The sequence below is a fragment of the Aythya marila genome (genome assembly GCF_965140915.1).
Source record: "Aythya marila genome assembly, chromosome: 8".
In the NCBI taxonomy this organism is placed as follows: domain Eukaryota; kingdom Metazoa; phylum Chordata; class Aves; order Anseriformes; family Anatidae; genus Aythya; species Aythya marila.
Window position 1 is genome coordinate 27325695 of NC_139049.1, and position 21774 is coordinate 27347468.

The 21774-nt window shown below is 42.2% G+C and overlaps 1 protein-coding gene across 3 annotated transcripts in view; it reads right to left on the reverse strand.

Moving 5' to 3' along the window:
* The window catches only part of GLIS1 (GLIS family zinc finger 1), a 188823-nt gene that overhangs the window by 105514 nt on the left and 61535 nt on the right, over positions 1–21774 (reverse strand). The window lies entirely within an intron of this gene.

A 21774-nucleotide genomic window follows, 5' to 3' on the forward strand; every position in this document is an offset into this window, starting at 1 on the left:
AAAAGAAAGGAAAAGGGGAAAACTAAGAACTTAGATTGTATTGATCAAATACTAGCAAGAAGTAACTTAAACTGAGGACCTGACTTTTAGACAGCTGCAGTCAACTGAAATGAATCCCTCTGAGTAGCCACTCTTGGGCCTAGTCCTTCTTCCAAAGCCCACGGTGGGCCCACCATTGGCAGAACAAATTCTGCCATTTCAACACTACAATATTGGTATTTCCCAGAGATATAGGCATAATAATACACAGGTACATGGATATCACAATATGTAGCAAACAATATTTTCATGATATGAGTAGGCAAAATTCTACTCATGAAGCCTTGCAACCAGCTGCAGCTTTGTTACATCGCTTATGAAGTTCAGATCCAAGATTGTGCTCATTTTTGGTGGTACTGCCCTGGCACAGCCCCTCAAGAGCAGAGGTACCCCTAACACACGTGAACCCCCATTTCCTCTACGTACAGCTGCTATCCTAAAGCTAACGAAAGGCAAGTGGGAGAGCTCAAGCTGCTGTGGTCCTCTATAATTACAGTCAGTGCATGCTTTGAAAGCAATGAGAATGACATTCTGGTTTTTGGTACGTATAAATGAGAAGAAACAGGTGACTAGGGAAGACTAGAAAAAATGGAGAAACTGTCTCTGGTAACTGGAGAAATTGTGAAAGGGATCCCAGCACAAAAGTCCATTCTCCTCCACTGGCTGAGCTCCACAGCTTCCCCATCGTGCTTCGCAGCACCATTGTAAAGGGAAGACCATGGCAGATGAAGACGTAGTCCAGGCAAGGATCCAGACCCATAGAAAAGAGTGGGTACATGTGACACCCAAATTACAAGTCTCCTGAGGCATTATTGTGACATTTCCAGAATAGAATTCCCTGGTTCCAGTGAAAAGTTTTCAGTGTTTGGCTGGCGCATTACATTTCTTGATCATTTATTTGTATGATTTATTTTTTCTTTTAAGCAAGAGTCTTTAAAATTGGACAGACAATACGGGATTTTTCTTAACCATGTCCAGGCACAATACTAAGGTACATCATAAGTCTTAGAAAGCATAGGGCAGAGCTACATATATAAACAGACCATGTAAGACTTTTAGGAATAATACATAAGAGGAGTTTCATGTATTTAAATTATACAAAACGGACCATTAACCTTCTTCATGGTAATTAATATTTTGGTTATTTCAGATTTATATTCAGAGACTGGGATATTCACTGATATTTATATTCACCGACACTCTGTGATTGCTCTAAACAACTCTGAAGGCACAAAGCAGCTGTACAGAAACGGAGCACCTTTTGGCCTGCGCAGAGCAGTCAGCTGTATTTGGTGGGTTTGGACCAAAATGTTTAGGATCGTATTGGATACCTTTCAGCTTACAGTGGGTGTTTGTGACAAGTAGCTCTGCCCTGGTTGTAATCATGGCATAAATGATCATATCCTCTGGAACCTACAGCTCCACAGAGCTTTATTCCTTTCCTATTCTGGCTTGTTCCTATCACAATTTAACTCATTTCAATGGTAATGTCTACCTTAGCAAGACTGTACAGACAGACTTGTGGCTGTTAATTTGGATTTATGAATCACATCTAAAGGGTAACTAAATACACTGCTGAACACAGATGAAAGAAGCTCTATACATTTTTAAAGGCCACACCACCAAGAGACGTCGGTAAATCAGTCATACCTACAGTATCCAGGCCACAGTTCCTCACTTTTTCCACCAGTAATATTGGATGCAAACTGCATCTTCCCTCCAAAATACCATGGACACTTTAAAAGGGTTTTAGATTTACACTGGATAAAATAAAGGAATTTCTTTTTTTCACTCCCTATTTATACATCTGAAATTCATTAGGGCTTTCTAAATATGCATTTTATCAATTTTGTCATGTTATCAAGACAAGGAAACCTGACACTTTCACTCAAAATTCAGCAATACCAACTGTAGCACACGCTGATACCAATTTGTGTGAAGATGGAGATTTCCTAGAATAACATGGACATTATTCCCATGCTGTCAAAAACGAGTATCTTCTCTTGTAACTGTCAAATCAGAAAATACATTTTCTCCCTGCAAAGGAACAGAACAGCCATGCTAAATCTGTGAAATGACGGGTGTTTCAGACAATCTGCCACAGATTTCCCTTCACAAAGTCCCTCGCAGATTTGTTAACCAGAGCTAAAAATTTCTTGCACAACTGTGCCTTGTGTGAAGTCACATTTGCATCCGAACACCTCTGAAACATGCCCACCGTATGGCAATCAGAACGATGGACAAGTCACAACACCAGCATCTCACCTTTTTTCTCTTTCCACACAGCAAACCACAGCGAGGAGATGTCTCTGAACACAGACAACTGGAGGCTACATTCAAATGTTCGAGCACATGGGAGAGCAAATTCATTGCCTCCGGGAAAAAAGAAAGAAAAAAAAGAGAAAAAAATGTCTGTTTTACACCAGTGTAACTGAGAAGAGAATCTGGCCCTTTGACAACTGGCTTTTTTATGCAATATTAATATCACTGGCTGGCATAACACAAGATTTAAGCATTTTCCATGTCTGGAACTAGATCTCCTCTTTCACTGGTATCGAGGGGCCTTTAACCTACATACTGTAACTTACCAATACGAGATGAAAAGAGCACACTCCCTGCCTTACACCAGAGCCTTCACTCTGCTTTCAGTAGAACCATAGCTATTTCATAAATCCATATAAAAAACTAATCCTAATTTACAGAGAGTAAATCTAATAAAAGCAGAATGGTTTCCAGAAGGATCTCATGGAAGTGAAATCCATCAAGGTAACTTTTGTCTTTCTCTTTTGCTGTCCGGCAGCTTTGATTTATATCTTTACATTTAAACACTCACAAAGGGAGCGGAAGAGGTTGATGCAGAAGTGTGCGAAGGCTGCAATCAGGCAATTCCTTCCATATGAGTAATCAGGTTAGTTCAGCTTTGCATACCTTGCTGCTTTCATTTCAGGGGTAACTAACTTTGGGGGAGTGTTTCCTTGATTTATGCCAGATTAAGACTTGTGAGAATTGGTCCCACGGATTGTGACAGGGCTACACACCTCAGGACAGACCGCACACAACTGGTCGGGATCTGCAGAGTCAGGCTGGTGTTTCCTGCTAGGGGCACATTCTCCTCGGGGAGAACAGCACCTCGTCACACGAAGGGAAATCTGTCTGTGTAACAACGAGATCAACATTAAAAATAACCCTACTAAGGGGCAACACCTCTTCTTCCCTGGGAGCATCTTGCTTACCATTCAGGAAGGCTTCCCTCTTAGTGTTAAAATTAGCTGTTATGGTTGTAGATAGATAAGAGCAAGAGCTTATCAAAAGGGCAATTATTCGACAATAAACACATGTTGCAATGCTTTGGAGTTTACCTAATTAAGGCCAGTGAACAAATAACTGAGATGATATATAATTGAAATGACTCACATTCGAAATAGAGATAGATTTGAAATATTTGCCTAACATACTTAGATATCCCCAGAGCATTGTGGGTTCTGTGGTGAAGACCAAACTAGGTCATTTGCCTTTTTTTTTTTCTTACTGCTTCATTCTCTTTAATTACTTCTTTTTTTAAAAGATTTTGCCATTCTCGGTTTTGTTTGGATGCGATGTCCAAGATTTACCACGACAACACTGAGAAATGGAACGCTGTTCCTGGCAGCTGGAGGAGTCACGTGGGGATAGAGAAAGACCAAATGGTGCCACATTTTCTCCAACAAGTGAAAATCATCTATGCTGGAAGAGGCCATCTATCAGAGCCCTCCAAGAGAAAATTATTAACCCAGAAGGTGCCAACGCAGAAAAAACCGGTATTGTAGAGAAGGCCTGTACAGATATTCAGTATCCCATTATGCCCAAGTACTGCTGAATAACCTTTATTACTGCACGGCTGGAGTGACTGCCACAGCTCCTACAGTCAGTAATTCATCAATGTCAAAAGAGATGCTTAGCACTATGCTACCTACTGGAATGCTCTAACAAATAAAATATTTCAAAACACAGAATCTTCAAAATGATTCATGAAAATACAGCATTTTTAAATTAAAAAAAAAAAAAAAAACAACATTTTCCCAAAGGTTTTTATACCTATTACGCTTTGTGAAACACACAGTTTCTCCTTCGGTTCCATGGAAATATAGTCACAATGGATAGGATTTGGGGCATGCATTTTTAGACTGTGGACACAGCTTAAAAGAAGGAAAACCACTTCAGAAATATATTGGTGTAACTAGCCATGTATGACAGGCCATGTAAGGCTGCTTATGGAGGCCTTACCCAAATGAAATATTATTTTCACTTAGATCTTCAAGCTTGTAACAAGATAACCCAAATACAAACTGCCAGATCTTGGTCTGGAGACCCAAAGCTGGGATGGTCAGATATTTTAACTGATTTCTTTGCAGTCACTTGCACCATCTCATACACAACAAGAAACCCCTTAGAGCTGAATCGTCCCAGAGCGCTGTGCCAAGGTGCAGAACTCCCTCCTTGCTCTATGAATTATCCGAGTCTCCTGTAATGCACAGCTAGCAAACGCAGGATCTGAACATGGTGCTGAGGAAGCAACTGCATCAAGAGTGACTATCAAACAAAATCAACACTACCCAGAAAAGCTACTAAGAACGTTCAAATGTAGTCGTGCAGTTCTTTAAGCCCACTGGGCAGCCCGTGGGGTCGAGCATACGGGCTTTCAATGCGACCAGCTGGAACACACGGTTCCTTTGGTTCTTTTAGACCAGCAAAAGAAGGTAACAAATCTCTCTCCATGGCATCAAGACGAGAGACGTCTGAGTCTCTTTTGCTGCTGTTTGTCCTCACAAGGACTCAAGTGATTAACAACAACAGCACTGAAGTCACTGAATTTTCACCACCACGTACAAAAGAGTTCATATCTCATCAAGATGAACGGAGCAGCTCACGCCACATTCCAGGGTCACCCCAGGTCAGTTACATTCTGTTCCCATTTTAAGGCCTGTTTCATACAGCTGGTAGAGGCCTGGCGTTACTTTTCTATAATATTTTTACAATACCTCAAAAAAATGAAGTATGTGAGAACCAACAGGTTCTTTACTACAGAGCAAACCACACTGTACAGTGAGAGTCAGGTGGAGAATCCAATTGTCCTACATTTGTGTATCACAACAGAGGTGGCAGCTATTTGAAAATAGCTACAGGGATTCCTGTTTGAAAATATATATGGGTGATATGAATCTATAAAAGGGTAGGGTTAAAGCCGACAGCATTCAATAAAAAAGAAGGACCCCTTTCTTCCAAGTCTTTTTGAACCATCCTGTGTAATCCTGTAACAGAAATACTTCACCTTCACATTGATGTATGAGTGAAGACAGAAGGACTAAGAAAACTCCTGTAAACTAAAACAAACCAGTTAGTGAAATAAATTGTAGAGTATCAATCTTAAAAACTTGTGATAGATTAATGTAACCCATGTGTGTCTTTTTAGCAAAATCTGTGCCCTAAGTGTTGGCTACATCTATATTTGTTATTTCATGTTCAATTTATTTTTCAAACAAGTTATTTGGATTTCTTTCCATTTCTGTTCTGTGGAATTTTTTTTTTGCAGACTACACACGGTATTTTAAAAGAGTGAAAGAGTAGGGTTGGCACTACTGAATAAAGAAGCACGGTTAATTTTATATCAGTTGAACTTAACTCGAAAACGTTTCAGTAGTTTAGAGATCTATAACTTCTTCGTCTTGGAGCGTGCAGATAGATATGGCTCCCATATCTGACTTTTTCATGATATTTTAAAGACAGTTTAAAGACATAATTTAAAGAGAGTCCAACAGAGGCAGGCAAAGAATGCAGTAACATGCAATAGATGGCATTGGTTTGCAGTGTTACATGGCTTAGATTTCCAACAAAGACCTTCACAACACTTTTTGAAGTCTGAGAGCGTGGCTGAGATTCAGGAGAGCACATGCCACGTGCTTAGGTTCCAGTGACTTCACAGCCTTAGCTGATGTTGTGTGTCAGGCTGTAGATGGCTAAGAATATAACCATTTTAGGCAACGGTGAATCGATCGTCAGAGAAGTAAAATAACTGCCTGCTATCACAGTGACTGTTTCACTGCACTCAGGCTTGGAACTCAACATTCTTGGCTTCCCACTTGGATTTCAGACCTCTAAATTACGTCCCCCAACAGAGCTGAGAGCAGACTGAAAATGACCATTGCACTTCTTTGTGGCAATCAGGACAAAACCTTTCCCAGCCTGATGAAACACAGGGCTTGTCGTTACATTCATTGTTACGGAGTTTCCTCGTCTTGGAATTACCTTTTGCCTGTTGCCAGGCAATCTGAAAAATATTGTTCTCAGCACATCTGGCCTTTTTTGTGGTCAGTTATCCTTCCTCACAGCTTGGGTTTTAGTAACAGGGGGAAAAGACATTAAAATAAATGTTTTAGGAAAATATTAAGCTCAACAAACATTATTTTAATTAAAAAGGAAATCCTAAAACCTTTCTAATGGGCACTTGGAGAATATAAGCTCAATGTAATGAAATGCGATGTATTTCTTTTCTTTTTTTCTTTCTTTCTTTCTTTTTTTTTTTTTAATAAAAAAAAAAAAAAAGAAGACTGTGTATGGAATAGATCTAATTCTCAGTATTTCTAATAGATAGGATATATCATAGTTTTCCTTGCTCTGCCAAACAGAGAAGAACAGGGGTGCCTCTGCTGCCTTATGAATAAACATGTTGAAGGAGACACGAGTACAGCCCTTAGCCCCATCCTTTGTTCCCACTTCTCCACTCACCTCTATTTCCCGTTCATTTCTAAGCTCAGTTTGAAGCTTTCACTTCCACCACTGTCCTTAACCCTCTCCATCCTGTGCCTCGCCTTCCCCTACACGTTCCAGGATGCCACAGATGCAACAGACAGCTGCTGCACTGCGCAAAGCTGGTGCTCTCAAACCTATTTCACTATTTAGATGCACAAGCTTCAACCCCAGCTGAAGCTGGTCACACTACCTGGGTAGCAGACGGTTGTATTTTTTTTTCTATGCAAGCAACACACACAGCACACACAAGCTGCTGTCAGTCTACCTGGTTTTAACTCCTTGCTCTCGTGGATCAGGTTGATTGACAACCCATGCTCCCAGAGATCAGCTGAACCAGGACAAATCAATCAATACCTTGTGAATAAATGCCACTGAGCATCCTGATGTAAGGTAGAAGACAACCCTACACCATTTAGGGTTATGTATACCTGTTCCTTGTCCCCCCCCCTTTTTTTTTTGTTGCTCTAGATTGACACCACCAGGGTTTTCCCAGCAGCCTGTAGGTTAAAAGAACTCCAGAGTGACTTTTTCAACACACAAGTTCACACATTTTCTGATGTGGGTGCTTGCATTATTCCTATTGTAAACATGCTTTCATCATTGATTATATGACTCCATTGAAGAGACACGGTCTTTCCATACATGCACAGTTTGAAAAAATCTATTCCTTTTGTGTTTTTTTTTTCTCCAAGTCATCTAATTCACTAATAGCCAAAGCATGCCTCCTATGAGCTGCATGTGGGTTATTGCTTTCCCATTTACTTATTAAACTCTGAACTTTTAAACTCCCAGACCTCCACTCCCCTATATTTTACTTAGTCCATTTAGTCTCTCTTTTCCATGGAAGTTCTAGCCAGCAGACCATGTAAAGGCTCCACAGGGGCTTGTGCTCTCCCAAACATTTGAAACACAAGGATGTGCAGGGAATGAAAGCTGGGGTTTTTGCCATATGGCACCTTGCATGTGTCTTGTGTAAACATATACGTCTCTATGTCCCAAGAAGGAATTTTATGTCTGCCTAGCTCAGCATGCACTCTATATATTAAAAAGGAAAAAACCTACCACCCATACTTCCAGCTGAGCACAACAAGAATTAGTTCCATCAAGATGTTGGGCTGAAAGATTTAGAAGCCTGAAGTGTCACCAAGTCAGTAAAAGCCACAGAAGCTAACTTCTGCAAGGACAGAATTGATGTAGACACGCAGGCTTATGCAGAAACTTTAAACAAAAGAGGATGCTGGTAACCAAAAAGCATTTTGTTCTTTTCAGCGCAAACTAGACAGAGGAAAAGGACTGGTGGGAAGGGCATGCACAGCATCTAGTTTTAGGGATCTAATTCTGAAGCATGTATTTGGAGGCTACGCTACTTATAGTCATGGGAGAAAGAAGATGATTCATAATAGGAATCAAAGTGAATTGGGAATAGAGGAAGAACTTTCCACGTTGGGTGCTAAAGCTGTGTCACAGCAATACTTCCATGCACAAAGGGAAGACGACGGGGGAGGTAGTAAACCTGCACTGCACATCAGCTTCCAGCCATGGGTTGTCTTCCATTTGCTGGTCTCCCAAAACATGTGAATTAAGCTCCTTTTCTATGACAGGTTTCATAGGACTCTTCTCAACTGACAGCTTAACTCCAAGCTCACCTGGAGCTTCTTCTGAGCATATTTTCTTGTTTTTCTAGAGATCATAAGGATGAAAAATTAGTCAAGAGACACTGGACTGCTGGAGGCTACAGGTCCTAACACAATGTGGTTTCTCCATTCTTCTATTGAAAAGGAGACATCTTCACATCCACGCATTCCATGTAGAGTCAGTGCAGACCTCTCACGCTCACCGAGTAACCTACATCCCCAATCAACCTCACTCACCAAGTAACCTACATCCCCAGTCAACCTCTTTGTGCTCTTGTGTAAAAAAAACTTTTACAATGAAAACTCAAATTGCTACCCCAAACAGGAAACCATTTCAGCCACACAGCCTCTTTGTTCATTTACCACTTAATACCTAACACAGTAACAGCTTCTTTGCAGCTTAGAATTAAAACTGCCAGAAAGAGAATTCAAGACAAACAAAACAATCCCCTCCAGTATAAGCTGAAAAGAGCAACAGCCTGGCCCTTCTACTTTTCATTTGCTGTTTTCATTGTTTGACATTTCTTTCTGCCAGGATTTTGGCATTATTTCAAGGATTGATTTGAAATATATTTAACATCAAGTGATTTGCAATGTTGCTTTCTATTTTACCAGAACTATGCTTAGGATTAACTCTATTCAAGTAGAATTTACCCTTCTGCATTCACTGCCAGTGAACGGACCTCTTGCAGGCTCTCCACAAGAGCGCACTTCTCCCTAACCTTGCACATATCTGACAACTCAAATAAGTAACTCTTGTTGATATGCACACCTAGGCTCACAGCTATCTTCTATTTTCTTGGATAAATCACAGAATAATGAGATTAGGGAACCTTTGCACTGACCCAGTGCAACTGGTTTGGGTTCTTCTTCCTGCATTAAACTGTCCTCTGAAAAATGCCCAGAAATCTCAGTACAGAAGAACTTATTAAATATCCATGCAAAGGTAAAGGTTGCTTCCACCATGGTCTCATCGCTCCGTAATTCAGCTTAATGACATAAAACAGTAAATAAGCACTCTTGTAACAGTGCACATATTTACACACTGCCCAGATTCGAGTGCTAGGGCATTCCCAAAACTCTACTTTGGGCTGGATCTTTAGATTTATGGTGTTTTTCCTCTTGACTGTCCCAGCCCTCCAAAATTCATGAAGGGCATGAGATCATTCTAAGTTGCTGATCTAATCGATCCACTGAAACTGAGACAGTAATTCATGAATCATGTTGCATCAGCGTCCAGTTCTGTCCTTGCCTGGTTGTCAATTAGGAGTCACTGCCACAGCCAGTGAAATACCAATACTACCACAAAACTAGAAGGAGCAAAATTGCACCTAAGAAGTCTTCTAGAACTGAGTATTTAACAGTACACTGAAGGGACAAGTCCTAACATCTCCATTTGAATAAAAACTTTTACTGCTTAAGTAGAGATACAAATGGATAGAGAAACATTCCTACAGGAGGTAAAGTGAAGTCAAAAGCTGTGCTAAGCTCCCTAAATGTCAGGGTGAAGGAGCCAGAAATGTGCCCTGTAAGAACTACTTCTAAGTGGGAAACAGAGACTTTATGGTGAGGTGACAGTCTGTGAAGAGCAGATGTAGTGCAGGAACACAGGGCAACTTCCAAACACTACACAGACCACAGGCACAACCTAGGAAGAAGGTCGGTGTGTTTGGTGCACTATAGTGCTGTTGGCACAGCAGATCTAGGACCTTTTAGATAGACATCAAATCTTTACATGATGGGGAATTGCTGTGGCAGCTTGTTCCAGGCTCTCAGCATGAATTTTGAATAGCTTGACCTTGTTTGTCTTCATTTCACAGGGGTCTCGTTATGCTTTCGTGTGCTAGATTAAGGCACGAGAAGTACCTGGGACTTTCTCCCTCTGTAGACAGCTTCAGACTTTGCTCCTACCTTTTCTTCAGCGACTAACTGGCCTTTTTCGTTTTCTCACGGTAGAGAATAATCGCCAGATCATGAATCATCTGTGTGAATCTTCTCTTAATCACAGCCAGTTTTTCCAAAGGACCTTGTTAAATTGTCAACACCAGAGCAGCACAGTGCTAGAACCATTAATAACTTCGAAGACAACAATGTCATTTGCCTCCTTCTGCCTGATATGTGCATGAACAGAGCTCTCCAAATTTTTCTTTTCTTATTATTCAGCTGCAGCATCGGAACAGAACCGCTCGTTCAGCCAGCAAATTCTTCATGTTTCACCTGAAGCTGCCAGGCTGGGTCCTATAAAGCTGTCCGGGTTTGGGGGAAGGGAGAAGGATGGTTATTCTGTTTCAGTGTGTGCGTGACTGCAATACAAGCTCTGCTAGGGAATAGAATAAAGTCACCAAATTATACTACTGTGCCTCCAAACTTAATGACCCAGAATGAGTTCTGCTGTCGATGGGCCTAACTCAATAGGCACCACTGAAAACAATGGAGTCCCCCAGTGTGTGACCAAAAAAGAAATAACAACTTTTTAAGGAATGTAGCAACTGCAGAAGCTCAGTAACCACTTATGAAACTGAGGGGGGAAAATCAGCCATTTGGATTTTTTGTTTACAGGCAAAAAGGGCTCCAGCAATAGAGTCACTGAGTGTGAGATTTCTGCTGTTTTAATTTAGGCTTTCTTAGGTTTGCCTTGTTTGGTTTAGCGCAAGTTCTGCAGAATACATCTAAACCCCGTGGCTGGTTTGCAGAAGGCGGCGGAGTGGGAGTAACTCAAGCCATTTGAAAAATAAAGGAGCTGGAAGCAGAAGGCGTGTGTCATCTGAGCCCCACGCTAAGCCATAGCCTTTTAGAGCTAAAATGATTGCTGCTAGAGCAGGGCATGACGCACAAAAATCCACATTTACCTGTCAGAAGTCCCATGTGGTCCTGAACTGACTAAGAAATTAGCTGGGGGGGGGGGAAGGCAACCTCAGCAAGTCCCCAAAAACAGAAAAATGAGAAATCTTTCCTTCTCATTGTCATAGCCCTTCATCCACATGGATCCTTGCAGCCAGCAAGAGGGAAAAGATGAGAGCAGCACGGCTCCAAAATCCCTACCTGTAGTCCAATGGCCCAGGCTAGCAAAAATGCACAGAGGCTGGTTTGAAGGCAAGCCTGAATGCCAGCCGTCGTGCTGTCAGCCACGTGCTCTCAGATATGCTTAGGAAGCCCTAAACCCTACAGAAACACCAGTAGGTATGCTGCAGTGACAGGTCCCTGTGAGCAAGAGTGCCTTCCCAAAGCTCAGGTCTCCATTCCCTGCACGTCAGTGTGTTTTCCTCTTCTCAGTTAGCGTGGCAAAGCAAAGTATCTTGTTTCTGTGTAACTGAATCCCAGCCATGTATATACAGCTAATGACTGGTTACACCACACATAATGAGGAGTCACGTTTTGCTAACTGCATAGAAAATAAACAAGCTAAAAAAGAAAACAATTACCGGCTTTTGTAGGAATCTCTCTTGACCTTCCTTCTGGACACGGACCCTCAATGTTCAGGCTGCTGTGCAATATAGCCACTGTTAGGCACAGGCACTGCCTGCTCTGGTTTTGCTTCCCCTTTGAAGTCCACTGATATTTCCTAACTTTGCAGCAGGACATCCATCGCTAAGGTCTGCTCCTGATCGTCCTCAGCCTCTTCCCTGACATCCACCTGACTGAGGCGCAGCCATGGTGCAATAGCCGAGCTATTGCCAGCTCTTACGTCCAGGACACAGGCAGTGTTTGGGTTATAATCCCGTATTTCTGCACTGGGATGAGCAAAAATAAGACCTCTGCCTCAGAAAGTTCACAACCTAAGGGACTGAGGGGTACAAGTAAGGAATGGTGAGACGGTGCCACTCAGCACAGCAACGGTGGCTTTGGCACGAGTGTAATTTAGTGCTCCTTATATCTTTTGTCTTCATCATGGGCCAAAAAGGGCCACCCTGTGACATGCAGAAGCAACAAGTGCAGCCATGGGCTTGGGCTGTGCTGGTGAAGACCAGCAGGTTTTGTTCAGCAGGACAGAAAGTGGGGAAGGGCTGGACCACGAGAAGAGGCAGGGAAAGAAGCAACACACACATGGACTACGTTTTGCCCCTGCAAGCCGTGCTCAGGGCTAAGGGAACCCCTCCCATTTCTGTGCTTTTCAAAGAAAAGAAAAGAAAATCCCTCCTAAACATCTGTGCATCTGGGGTCTGAGTCTCCCTCTGCTCTCCTATAGTCTAAGACAAGCCCTGTGTCACAGCAGTGTCCCCAGAGGTGACACGGTGGCCTGCACACCTCTGTGTGTGAGGACATCGTAGGTCCTCTCCTACAGGAAAACGGTAACAAATCAGCTGTTTCATCATGCTTGGACAGGGACATTTGATATGGAGGGGTGGAGATGGAAGGAGAAAAAAAAAAAAAAAGAGACTTACACTGACAAGTGGCTGGTGGGGATAACGACCCCAGTCAGAGTCTTGTCTTCTTATAAAAAACTCCTGACAAACCCCAGCATCTGGTAGTTCAGCTGTGGGTTTCCGCTGTTTATTTTTCTATTCCAGTGCTCTCATCCTTATGCACTGCCTGTGCCTGGCTCTGTTAAGCATTCCAAATGCTACGCAGCATAATTGAAAGAATAAAAACCCCAGGCTCAGCATCAGGCACGTACAGAAAAAAAGAAAGGAAACTGCTTAAATCCTTCCCTGCGTTGATGAGAATGCAGGCAATAACACCATGACACACACCAGGCAGGTCCACGGTGAACACAAGTAAAGCCCAGTGGTCTTTTCTGAACTGGTGATTGGACGCACAAACATCAAGTTATTTTGGTATAATCAAGTAGGAGCCATCCCAACCCCCTGTGATGCCCTGGGAGAAGCAGTTACCTCAATGAGCTGTCCAGGGGAAGGATTGTGTTCGTGTCCTCTTCCCTTCAACGAGCTTGGTCCTTTCTCTATTTCTCTTCTCCCTCTTCACCTTCACATTGGTAATCTCAGTCACAAAACCAAACAGAACCCTACTGCCTTGGCTCACTATCATCTGCCTAACACTGCTAATATTCAGTCTCTGACACCTCTTTGTGGATGACAAGTATCAAAGGTAGCTCCTTGCAGCTACAAAATGTACCCCAGCACCTGCGTCCTCTCCCTCTTTGAGCAGTTCCTACCAGAACAGCTCCCACCACGAGGTCTTCACAACACGGGCTTCATCTCTGACTTGGATCTCTCAGTCCTCACTTTACTTCTGGGTCTCATAAGCTCCTTCTGTGCAATATTCCTAAGGCAATGCCTTCCCTATCTATCCACACTGCCAGCACTTTCATCCAGCTTGCCACCACCCTGTTCTTGTATTGTTAACGCATCCTCTTATGTGATGTTTACTCACGTAATATTCCCCTGCTGATAATCACCCAGACTAGTGCAGGAAAAAACTAATATACAGTGACAGCAGGGATGAAAAAATTCAAGATGGGGAAAGGCTCTTCTGAGAAAAAACAATCCCATGCAGCTACAATTAACAAACATGGGGACTACAAGGGAAGCCTGAGCCATGTGTGTACTTGGAGAAGATTTTTCCAGGTCCACGCATCAGCGTTAGGGAAGGAGCAGTGGTCAGAGCCTGAAAGGCCCAGGCTGGAGAGGAGCCCAAAGCTGAGGCTGTTCTTTATGGCAAAGGGAGAGCAGGGAGAGTTGTAGCAGCTCCCGAGATGCAGCCATCCTCCTGGATGTGGTAACTTACCCTGCGAGGTGTCTGTGCAAAGCCTCGGGGGGCTGCTAATGTCTTGGGCAGGAACGTAGCCTCTCTCTGAAAGCAATTTTAGAAAATCTTTAGAGAAATGCCCTATCTTTCAGTTTGGGAAAAGCTGTGTTCTGCATCTCATCTGCTGGCCACCAGAGCTGTTAACTGTAACTGGTGATAATCACAGGAGACTTTTATTCACTGACAATTCATTGTCTGTAATTATTACTCTGTTCTTATAAAAGTTACCTAAATGCTGGGCTCACAGCTACAACAAGAGCATTCCCAATGCCAATTCTCAAACTGTTTTCACTTTTAGAGATGCATAATATTGAAAGCAGATGTACCAAATTGATTCTTTTTTCCTTTTTTTTTTTTTGCAACATACTGTAAATGTTTTTAAAATGTGACTCTAGTACAATGCATGTCAAACGGTCAAATTCAAGGTAGAGCGCTGCCAAAACCAGAAGACAAATGAGGTTTAAAATCAGTTCTGACAGATTAAGTTGAGATACTTTGAAGCCATAAATCAGATGGCCAGTCTCTAGGAAGTTAATAATGAATGTATCTTTTCTCCATACTTATTATCTCAAAGATACACAGAAAAACAAGCCAACATCATTTGCTGCAAAAGCAAATTTGTGCCTCAGTGTCTACAACACTTCACCCGAGCAGCACTGAAAGTATGCCCAAGTTCAACTCCCAATATTTGCTTGTTGTGAAGACAGATGAAAGACTAATATTTGTACGTAACACACAAGTTCCCAGAGTTTGGGATCATTGCTGAAAGTAAACATTTGAGCCTACTGCATTCTCAATAACGTGCACATTCACAAACCAGGGATATCTGGAGGTTTTTTTCAACATTTGTTATGAGCAAATCTGTGTCTGTTTCAAATCGTTGTTGTGTTTTTGTTGTCTTTCTTTTGTAAAATCACATTCCACAAGAGAAAGGACAGGAGGATATAAGTTTTGCATGTAAGACATTATTCTAACTCCTGTACAATCTGGTTGGTTGTATTGGGTTAATTTCCTCACATGTAAAATGATGCATGCAAATAAAACCAAACCAAAACAAAGAAGGCAGAGCAAAATGTTTTCCAAGCTTTGCAACAGAGTGCTTACAGTGTTTATACAAATAGTAGAGTCTGGCGAAAAGAAGCATCTGACAGCTCTGTGCTGCTCTTCAGACACATGACTCCTATTTGCCATTTATTCCGTGTGGGCAGAACTAGGTGCCCAGGCAGAGCCCCAGTGAAATTCCTGGTGCAACGCATGAATGCAAAGTTCTGCTTGCACACATGCCGTTGCTGGATTAGATCTCGTGTGTTGTGCACTCTGTTCTGTGCTCACTCAACGTGCTCCCACTGAAGCTGGACAAATCTAGACATAAACTGTCCTGGAGGAATTAGGTACGACAGAAGGCATCATAAACAGAGGGCTAAGAAATTTGTGCACAAAAATGTGACTTCCATCTCTAGTTTTCTTTTGTCTTACAAATGATATCGCAAAATCTGCTGGCATGCATTCTGCTTGGACATCAACAAACTTCTTAAAGAGAGCGAGGTCTAGCCAAAATGCAGCACCTGACAGCAACTTCAGCAAGGAAAAAATGAGGGAGTCTCAGCAAGCTGCAGGAGAAATAATTGCTGCAGTAGCATCCTATGTTGTCGAATCAGGAGGGAGAAGATGGGATTTGCACTTTCATCTGTAAACATGTAAGTGCCAATACAAACACCAGCATTTGGGAATACTGCACGGATTCAGGACTCTCTGTAGAGGTTAATGCCATTATAATAATCTAGACATACGGGGAAATAAAATTCTCTTCTGATAAGCTTGCTGGTGATTCATTAAAATGACGCCCTGCTGTCACTGTCCACTGGGCTCGGCCACTCTCCGCACGCAGCAGTGAAGAGCTTTTCACCAGCATCTGGGTCTGTGTAACACTTCTTCCAACACAAACTACTCCACAGGCAATTTCTATTAAATATAACTCCTTCTGCTTTGATCCTGGTGTCAAACTGTCCGTTCTACTTCCAGCAAAAGCGTCACCAACTACTTTAAATCAGTATGCAACATCACCAGCTCTTGTAATTACTGCCAAGTTCTTCTAATCCAGAGATATTAGCATTTAAATGACAGATACTTGAGCTTTAGTCCTATCACACACATCTCTATCTAAGTAAAGTTCCTCTGGAATTCAACAAAATGCCTCGAGGCTTGTGCAAGTCACTAAATAAATCAACTGGAAGAAGGGGAAAAATGCACAGCACGGGGACAAGCAGAACTTGTTTGCTTTGTACAACAGCATTTTCCTTAGTATGTGGTACCACATTCTCCTGCTCTTCAGAATATTGTATTTGAGTTAAAACCTGGATTTTAGTCAATGCAAGGTTTTACTTTGGAAGTCCTTATCTTGTGTAATAATGTGAGACATTTACTTTATTGTATGGATCTCTGAAGGGAGCTGCTATTCACAGAAAAAAAAAAAAAAAAAAGAAAAAAAAGAAAAACTGAACAATACCCTTGGTAAAATAAAGGCAGAGCTCAAAGCAAGCCACCCGCTGCAAGATCCATACCTTGCCTACAGGCACCACAAGCACAGCGCAGCACAAGGCAGGCAGCAGGGCCTCGTTTCATTAGTATCAAAATTAATCGCTTTGTTACACCAAAACCCCCTCGATACTGCTGGTTGAAGCTATTTTATAGATAGAGCAGTCTCAGGCAAAACTGGGAACAAGAAATGTTCCTTCTATAAACACTGTTGCTTGGTAACCCTGTATTTTTAATAACCCAGTGCTGCAAATTCAGCATGGCCTGTCAGTACGGGATTTCAGCACAACACTAAGGTATTTTGAGGCCAGTTTGCATTGTGCCATGCACAGAGCTGTTCTTCACAGACACGCAGTGACAGGATCAGTTGGGGTAAAGACAGGAAGCTGAGTACTCCTTCATTACCCACACTGCCGTAACGTCTGAGATCTCCAGAGCTAAAGTAAATTTCCTTTTGCTAGTGATGTGCAAATACGAGACAAGACAGACAAGCCCTGCCCCCAGACAATGTAAATGTACAGAACAGACTAAAAATGGTACAAAGGGCCAAATCATTTGAAAAATAACAGTCTAGGCAAGAAATGCTATAAATAAATAAATAAACATAAAATGTGGTTATTTGTTTTTGCTTGGATATGCTGTGATCCTTTGAAATATGTCCTCTGCTCTAAAACAAAACCAAACCACATACACAGGCATGGCTGCTCTCTGCTGAGGGTACCTGACAGCACACACGGTCCTGCAGAAGCGCAGCTACATCTGCTCTCAGTATTCTCCTTGTGTTTCAGCATCGCCGTCCTGCTGCATCGCTTCCTTGCCTGCTGAAAGGCTTTCTCTTCAGCGTCCTACAATAGCTGTTTTAGTTCAGGCACTTAGGTTCGTACAAAGGGAAAAGTGATTTTAATAAAATCAAACATGACTTCTCAGAGACATCTGTATTTTTTCCAGAGACATGCAAACATCTGGGGATGAGATTTATACGGGTAATGAATTTTTATAAATGAGGAACAGTGGACAAAGTTCCCTCTGAAAGACACGAATGTCATGTAGAATCTAAGCACTAAACTCTGAGCTCTCCCAGACTTAATCATCTACGTTTTTATTATAAACTAATCATGAACAATAATTTAAAATACTTAGTGGACCAAATCAAGACTCCACAGCCAAAATCTTCCAAGTCTATTAGCTTTTTACTTAAGAAACAACCAGATCAGAAATAAGTACTGGTATTTGGATTTCACTCATGAATTTTACCTCAATTGTACCTATTTAAATTGACACTATTTTCCCTCCAGCACTTCTGCCCATCACAACTTTGGTCAAATCCCAGCACCTCCCTGTCAGCTCGCTGTTCAGCTTCCCAACAAGGTTGTGCTCCTTTGGGAATACATCATTCCTAGCCCGAAAGGATGCATTGTCCTCGCAGTTTTACCTATAAATGTCCCTTCCCCTACTAGTCCAAAGAGATGGCAACTCTCGCTGTCTTGCCAGGAAAACATGACGTCCAAAAGCTGACACTTTCTATGACCCTGACCCTCTAAGGTATGTTACATCTTGTTCTCAAGCCATCAAGTTTTATGTCTATTGCGTAATTCTCCAACAGTGACGCTTCCAGAAGATACCGAAGGCCACAGCTTTACTGCAGCGTGACATACATTGAAGTCAAAGTTTAAACAAAGCAATGCACTTTTACCTATAGTTTATAGGGTGCAGCAGAGGCTCTCCAGCTTCCCATGAGTCAGCAGTGTGACACAGACATTTCCGAGTATTTCACTACTGAAAGCTTCATAAGGATTCGCCACGAAAGCACTGGTGTTTATTCACATGGAACTATGCAAAAAGGCTGCAAGACAAAGGCTTCTGTATATTTTATCTCTCTGCTGTTTTAGTGCTTGAGGTTACCCTATTGATTCTTGAAGGATACAGGAAGAAAAGTTTAACGTCAGTCAAGGCAGCCCTTAAGCTTTATTACGCTATTCCTGTGAGTAAGATTAATTGATTAACCTGAACCCAACCTTTCCATTAAGATTACAGATTGGCTCAGTGATCACAGGAGGGTTTGCATGACAACTACTGCTTTTTAAAGGCACATCACAACAATGGACTCAGATAAACGTAACAAAATGCAAACCCAAAAGTGTGCATCCTGCCAGAAATTACATCCTTTTCTTCAGGTTTTCATCCTGCCAGTATTTTGGTATGTGGATAAAAATGATTGCTAATTCCCCAAATGTTTTTAAAATCCCCAGAAATAGTCATAATTCTTAGCTAAAGCCAACAGAGCCAGAATTTCCACAGATGCTCCACTATTGTAGCTCTATTACCTTGTGCTTTGCACTTCACCAGTTTTGCAAGCAAATCAGTATTGAACATGGGCAGGTTTTGGTGGGAGATACCCAGGCACCACAAAAAGTGCCCCTGGCACCTAGTAAGCTACACATCCCACTGAAATCAGTGCCTTCTGGATGCTCCAGGGATGGTCTTAGGGTTACTAGCTGTCAAGATATCAGTTCTTGATCTATATAGCAAACAGAGGCTGAGCCTTCACAAAGTAAGTACCTATTCATGCACAAGAGAACTAAATAATATTTTTGCAAATTAGTTTTCCAGCAACAGCTACTAACTGCAATGCAGGAAGATTGCACTTCTCTATAAAAAGAAAAAACCTTATGATTGCTTTAATTCATGTCAGATTACAAGAGCAAGAAGCAAACTCTGTATTGGTGGATTACATGCTGCAGAACAACAAATATTTGCCAAACTTGAGATTCTGTAGATGTGCCTGTCCAGCACAAATTACAGCTTAGACAGATTCAAGCAACATGAAATAAACCTCACCAATTCTTCTGTTTTAATTTGGTGAAAAAAAAAAAACCGCTATTATGGCCAGCTAACAGAAATGACTGCTAGAACTGACACGCCTGCAGTGTTTAATGGAACTAATCTTTCACATTTTCCACAGACATTACTACGTTTTCAAAAATGACCCTTTATTATCTGAATCTTTTCGGCCTGCCAATCAGGCTCAACATTTCCATCACAGCTGATGTCTTTTATGGATGTTTTCTTGGGACACTTTAGTTAGGGTAAGGTTAAGGGACTTTTAGGTTCACCTCGAACAGTGTAAGGTGTATCTTCAAAGACTGCGTGGCCTGTGCCCACCTAAAGGCCTGGAAGAAAGGATGGGCCTTGGCTGACAGCAATGACCGACGTGTTGGAGGTGATAGTTCACATTTTGGGTGGCGCTCAGGTAAGTCACTGAATTCAACCTGTGCTTTAAACCTTTCTGGTAAAATGGGAGTAACAGCACTTCTGCCTCTCAAAGGTTTAAATAAATATATCAAGGGCTGAGAAACACACACCTTCTATAGGGACATAAAATCACCTTATAAAAAGAAGTTACCGTCAAAGTGTTGCTGTCTGGCCACCCCCATTTCAATACAGTAGATATTTGCTGGACAAGCCTAAAATAAAGCCTCCACAAGAAGTATCTTAAAATATAGCCAGCGAGTGCATTTGGGATTGCACCATCTTTGTTAGGGAGAAGCCTGGATAATTCAAACAGGCTCCAGAATTGCATCCATCTTTTGGGATACTCACTGGAGCTAAGCCTGAACTCTGAACCGCCTAAGCCTCTGCTGTCACAGCAAGACAGAAGAAAGCTTGGTGGTAAATTTTAAGTGAAAAATGAAGGATCTTCAGACGGTTCTCAGGGAATCCTCAATGCAAGTGTCACTCACAAAAGAGGATGCCTCCTATCACAAATAAACTGATACAAAGGCAGAAGGAAAGGGAGAAAGCAAGCTCTATAGGGTTGGTTACTATACCTTTTCCAATCTGTCTTCATTTTTGGTAAATTAGCTCTGCCTGCATTGTCTCGTGTGCTGCAAGGACCATGCCCCAGCAGCTTACCATTTGGTGAAAGGGCAGCCAGGCAGGCAGAGCCTTCCCAGAGTACATTCAGTGAGGTTTAATGGGAAGGCCAAATAATTTCTCAGTCTAATCAAAACCATAATTCCCAAAAATATTAGTTCAAGCCAACGAGCAGCCAGACATGGGGCAGAGTGCAGTTAGCTTAACTCTATCTGAGATCTGAGCCTATGGGAAAGTCAAGCTTAAGACAATAATTTAATACATCTTACTGAGTGGCAGATTTATTTCCCATTCACCTTAAATTGTGGCCTATTCACATTTCCATGGTTGCATCCACAGAGGAAAAACAATAGGAAGGGATAAAAGAAAGGGGACAGAAGAGGAGCCCTGGAGAACCTGTCACCACTTTTTCCCTCTCTTTCCTCAGCTTTTTCCCTGTTGGGTTCAGCCCAGCTCCCCCATCCTATCTCTCACAGACTTATTTGCAAGGCCTCGAGGCCTGTCATCACCAGGGAGGCAACTAGCACGGCCCTCCCTCCTTCCTGCCTTGGGAATATGGTATGTTTGTAGGCCCCACACCCAGCAAAATGGGGACCCTCAGAGGGCAGAATGGCCATGGGACATGCCTTGCTCCATATTTCGTCAGAAATTGGAACAAACCTGAGGCAGGGCCTTCATCACAGACCTCCCTCCAGTCATGTACCCCTCTGGATTCTAGCTAAGAAGAAGGCCAAGCATCTCACCCTCACTTAAATGCACTCTTTGACCAGGACTGGGTACAGATATCTCCAAAACCTGTGAGATGAGGGTAAGTGCTTTCTCCAGACGTGTCCACTGCATTGACTTGGTAGTGGTCATGCAACAAACGTAGCTAAGAGAAAATACTTGCTTGAAATGGAGGACATCCCTCTTTCTGCTTCTTTTTCTTTCCTTCCACTTCATCCAGTTTAGAGGACTTGTGTGATTCTAGGATCAACACTGCGTAAAGCTGAGTTCCCAGTCCTACCTTCTTCTGAAGAAAGACATAATGAAATTAGCCAATAAAGTCAATAAAGCCCTAACCTAATGGGGACTTGGCAATATTTTTCTCTCTTCCTTTTTGAGCGCTCAGGGAAGGAAAAGAAGGAGGATTTTTCTGAGGGGAATGCGATGGTTTGAGAGAGAGGAAATCAAATTTCTGAATTTCCATTCTACCAGAAAT